This window comes from Halyomorpha halys, unplaced genomic scaffold, assembly GCF_000696795.3.
Source record: "Halyomorpha halys isolate HHAL.00 unplaced genomic scaffold, Hhal_1.1 Scaffold105.1, whole genome shotgun sequence".
Lineage (NCBI taxonomy): Eukaryota > Metazoa > Arthropoda > Insecta > Hemiptera > Pentatomidae > Halyomorpha > Halyomorpha halys.
Genome location: NW_027108109.1, coordinates 944,035 through 950,034, shown reverse-complemented (window position 1 = coordinate 950,034; position 6,000 = coordinate 944,035).

Here is a 6,000-nt window from a genome sequence, read left to right as displayed (position 1 = left end):
TTAAAAATTAAATAAAATCAACTATAAACAGAAATGGATCTTTAAGTCATATTTAGTGGGAATACAAAAACAAAAACAAAAAAAAAAACTATATAAGTTATGATATTTGATATAACCTACTAATATTTTAAATATAAAACCACTAAAGAAATAAATCATAAGGTTTTACCTCGAATTCACACCATGGTCAACTGTTTATGTCAAGAAAACTAGACAATTGGCTGGTGTTAATTGGATTTTCAACTCAAATATATTTAGGTTTTTATTTTACAATAACAAACAATATATATATTTAAAATTTATTTATTGAACTTCACAACTTCATTAAAGATATATAATAAATAATTTTAATGCTAGTTATACAGACATGTGTAGAATCTACCCATTAATAGAACTGGAGGCCATCTTCTTTTCAGACGCCTCTTTTGAATCTATATTAATTAAAACATATATGATTAGGTTTCTCTATTGACTGACAATTATATTAACATATTTCAATTTTTTTTTTCCTATATCGTTAAATACCCTAAGAAAGGAGAATATTAATTTTCATATTTATTGTATCGATGTATTTTAATTATTTGTTAATAAAAAAATAATAATAAATAGCTATCAAATAGATATGGTGTTCTTAGGACTCTTTGTTCATGCCACCATTTTGTTTTTCCTAGCCCGGATGATATGCCTCCAATGGATTCACTTTAAGTAGGTTTCTATAAAATACATCATCATTGACAAATACTTTATTCCGCTTTATATCTCAGACCTATTTTTTTAAAATTTTATAATCACAGTGAGGATTAATTAAACAATTATATTTATAATCTTAAATATTTTCTTGAGACTGGTTAATGTTGTTTAAATAAAGAAATTTAAATTTTATCCATTTCAGTCTCAAAACATTTTAAAACTCAATACAATTTATTACATATATGACCCTCAAAACAATTAAAATTTTATTTATAATTTATCTTACCTTAATATAATTTTAGAACTAAATAATTTAAAAACACAACTTCATGCTGGATATTCTGCCCAGGTCAATTCAACAATTTCTATATGGAACATTAAAACATTAGGTAAACATATATTTTTTGTTAATAAGCATATCCTAGATTATGTCTTTATTTAAAGGACCTAATTGCTTGTAACCTACCCTCCACTCAGATCAGCATTGAAATTATTTATTGTAACTAAATTTTTTGTTAAATTTCCTCTATATTTTATTAATAAAAATCTTATCAAGGTTAATTATAATTATCAACATTTAATTCATTCCATATTTTTCATAAATTAATTTTACTTAATATCTCTGCATAGTTTTGGTTAAGATTTCTTGTGTCTGTTTTGAAATTCACAGTATAATTAATGTTTTCTGATGTGTAAACGGATTCCAGTATGTTTCTTTTGAATGTATAATTTTCTTTATGCAAAATAATATTATTTTCAAAATCAAAATTATGGTGGTTTTTTGGTTGCATATACTAGTGCCGTTTTATTTGGATCCCTCTCCTTGTTTTTCAAATCATTATTGTGTCGATAAATTCTGTCACCCAATAATTGCTTTGTTGCACCGACATAAATAGCTAGACAATTTAATATACTAGGGAATTTTATGTATTAGTCCCGATTGATTCCTTGTATCAATTCTGTCCTTCAATATACTATTATAATTTTTGATTTTATTGTTGGGTCTATGATTCAAAGAGCACTCACCAAAATCATAATCCTCAAATGATTTCTTAATATCCTCAGATAGTCCTTTAATATAATTGAATACATTTTTTTTTTTTTATTATGTACCATTTCGTTACCTGTTTTATTTTTTATATTTTTAAGGTTAATATCCCAAATCTCGTAAATTAATTTTTTTGGGTCAATATTATCTAGGAACATATTAATTATCTTATTTTTTACTCTATGTAACCTACTATCATCAGTTATTCTAATAGTTTTTTTTTATATAATTATTTATTACAATATATTAGATATGATAAGGATTACAAGACAAAAATGAATTAAATTTAATTTTTTTAGGTATTCAATATGAAGTTTTGCGGAAAATTATACTAGAAATAGTAAGGTGTAGAGAGTTGACCGTAGATTGCTGATTGGAGATGATAGTCGGGGGGGGGGGAGGTGTGGTCAGCAAAGAAAATCATAAATAAACAAAAAATTATTTATTTATGCCGACGTTTCTTCCTGAGTTTCAGGTCTTCATCGGGGCTATAGAACAAAAGAGATAACAACCATAATTTAGAGAAACATAAAATTGAAGTGAAATTGTATACAATCAAATTTGGAATTATACAAAATATTGAATTGAATAATAAATAATAAAAAATAATTGATTGATAATTGTGGAATTAGATGGTAGTAGATTGAAAACAGTAAAATATGAAATATAATTTTATGTAGTTAAGAAGATATGTATAACATAAGAAATGTAAGTGGTGTTTAAAAAAACGGGAAAACAAGTATTGAATCTACAAATTGAACATTATGACAGAAAATGAAATATAGTGAGTCAGTGACTTATATATGAATTACAGTGTGATAATTAATTTATATACCTATACATATATAAAATAGGAAAAAGGTATAAGAAGAAATATGGAGAATGGGAAATGAATAATGTAATAAATATGAGAACGAGAGAAGGGACTTACAGTCAAGCTAGGAATGTGGGCTAAAACTGATACTAGGAATAAACTGTTCTTGCTAAAAAGAAAATCCACTGTTTAGCTTCAACAAAAACTCAAAAATTTAAAATAAAAACTTATATTTTGGGGTATTTCTGTTTTAAAAAATCATTAAATAGGAAGAAAGCGTATTATCTGCATAAAGTGATATGTATAAAAATCAAATTCCTTCAAAGCTTCATGATTTTCATTTATTTGGAAATCTAGCCGACGGAAAAATGTAATTGTACAAAATATAAAGACTTAAACCATTATTATATAAAAGAAGATGGTCAGGGTTGCGGTCAAAATAAGAAATAAAAATAGTTTACACATTTTTTTCTTTCCCGTATTGTTTTTTTTTCTACGTACTTTTTAACTGTATATTTTATGTATTTTTACTCTTGGCCTTGTTACTTATTTTTATTCTTATCATTGTTTATTTTATTTTATACTGATACTATTTTATGTATTCCTTCCTTTTATTTATATATCATCTCTTATCACTTTATTTTTACCTTATTGTATCTTATTGTTGTAATATTCTCAGTTTTTTTTGGATCTTTTTAGCCCAGATGAAGCCCTGCAAAGTGGGTCTAAACGTTAGAAAATAAATAGTTGTAAACTATTTTTGTTTCACTTTTGACCGCAACCCTGACCATCTTTTTATATATCAATTTTTACGGTCAACTATATATACATATGTACTAAACCATTATTATTTTTCGGTTGGCTCTATAGACCTTGTAGATCTATGGCCGCCTGAACCAGCCTTCCCCACACCTGGCTCTCTTGGACTACTGCTTTACTGTTTGCTGCATGCAGATCTTGGGCATCTTTGTTGATTTTGTCTATTAATCTGTTTTCTGTCCTCCCACGTGGTCTCTTTCCAACTATACTGGCATTCATTGTTATGTAAAGGCGTCCTGATGGATAGACTGACAATAATATAATTTTTTTTATCTTTGTCACCAAATACACTATTAATTTTAACCTATAGTATGGTGGTAATCGAAAGTTGTGTAATTTTTAATCCCCGCTCCAGATGTTTTGCTAACGAAAAAAAAAAATGTTAAACTTTTGGGGATCAAAGAACTAAATGAGAATTTAGTGATATTAAAAGTTGAGACAGAAAATACTTTAAAATTCTCTAATAATGGCCTCGCTAACATTGTAACTGATAAAAGAGCCTGGAGACAGGAGACAGCGTGGGAATGCTGGCAGATCGCTAAGTAATAAGTTGAGTGGGATCTAATGGACTTCGCTTCCTTTTATCTGAGTTCTCTTCTTGATCAGGATGTACTCTGCTATATCTGTCTTCACTCCTATATCTGTCAGACCTATGATTATAATAAGAATAGTGGCACATCTTACAACTAAAAAAGTGTTGATTTTATTTTGAATCGGACGTATTCGAAAGGCAGTACCGTTGACTGGAGTATCTCTACTAGAGACATCTTATATGTGTATTTTTTCTGATATATAATTTAACTTGACTTGAATATAACCATTTATTATATTTTTGTACTTCTAAGTACATTATTTGCATCCTTAAAAATTACTATAGTATATTCTGATCCACTCAAAGCTAACATCTTTCACATAGACTATCTCGATCGCTTTTAATAGTCCAAGAGAGTGACTTGATTAACTTGATAAACCAAAGTACGAACTTTACCTTCAGGAAATGCTCTTCGTTAAGAGGCAGTGAGTAACATCATACAAGTGGATCAGTGCATTATAGTGCTATTATTGGAAATTTTATATTGGTATTTTATTTAATTATGCCTTCTCTGGATCTCTCCTCCATTCCTTTCTTCCTTCCTTGAGGACCTGCAGTTCTGCTAGTTCTTTTTACTTGCTGTCCTCTTCACGACCGTAGGACAGTTCTCTTCAGAGTAAAGTTGTTGTTGTTGATTGTTGCTTAAAGGCGTAAAACCCTCTGGTCATCAACGCCTATAGCATGATAAAAACAAAAAAAAATGATAAAAGTAAAAAAAAATTAAAATCGAAGAGTAGTTATAATTTAGAAAGAAGGCAATGTGCTTTTAAAAATTCAAAAACTAATGTAAGTTTAGCTTCCTCTTCTGTGAGAGCTTCTGATAAATTTTGGGTCAGTCCTATTCTGTTTATTGTTAGCAAATAGTGAGAACATTCTTTAAAAATATGTCTAACCGTGAGAATGGACTGACAATATTTGCACGTTGGAGGTGGCAGTTTTCTCACCAGTTGAGAGTGCGTGAGGAGAATATGACCTATTCTCAAGCGGGTTAGAGCAACTTCCACCATGCGGCTGTTTCGGTAGGATGTTGACCATGGTTTTACTGATCGTTTTATTTCTTTTAAGTGAATTTTCCTTCCTGCAAGGATACTGATATCCATTCTGATAATGAGCAGGCATTATCGATGCCTTCTGACGTAGAGTGTGCTATATCTAAATTTGGATTCAGAACTGACTAATTATACACAACCACCTGAAGCAACGTAGCAATATCTCATATCTTCAATTATATAGGGTCCTTTAAATTCAAATGAACCATTGTGAGATACATGAAAAGAGGGAAAGAAATTATTATATCGCTGGTTTAGTATCATAAGGAAGAAAATTAAAAAAAAATAAAGATTGATAAATCCAGGTAATAAAACAAAAAGACACAATTATAAGTTTTTTTTTAGTTTGATTATGTTTATTTTCTTTAGCCTCCTGTTCGTATATATTTAGAGAGAGATTTTATTTATTTTTATTCACTTATTTTTTCATTTATTTTTATTCGTATATTATTTTATGTGAACAGTTATCACTATTACCTATTGCCAACAACGTTGTGGTAAATTGTAATATTTATCAATAAATAAAATTTGAAACTTAAAAAAAAATTTAAAAGCACGGTGTACCAATTAATAAAATCGAATTTGCACTTTTTAAAAGATTTTTTTAAAAACAGCTTAAATGATTTTGATAATACTTAGTAACTCAATATAAAATTAAAAGGATTTCTGAGATAGGTATTATTCTCATTAAAATATAATAATCCAATAATAATATAATCCAAAAAGTGGAATATATATGTACTAATAATGTTATTATTATTTTGTGAAGGATAAAATAAAAAAAAAAAAACACACTAAAATATTTTAGCAGGTTTAAATGAAAAATTAAAGAACCAAAAAAATCTTTCTTTAAAGTATTATTCCTTAAATTTAACATACTTAAAATCAATAACCTATTCTCATTGCTAGCAATAATAACAAAGTATTTGAAGCAGGGAGGAAAAACTTTATTAAAATATAAAGTTGTGCTGCTCAACTTCATTGGACT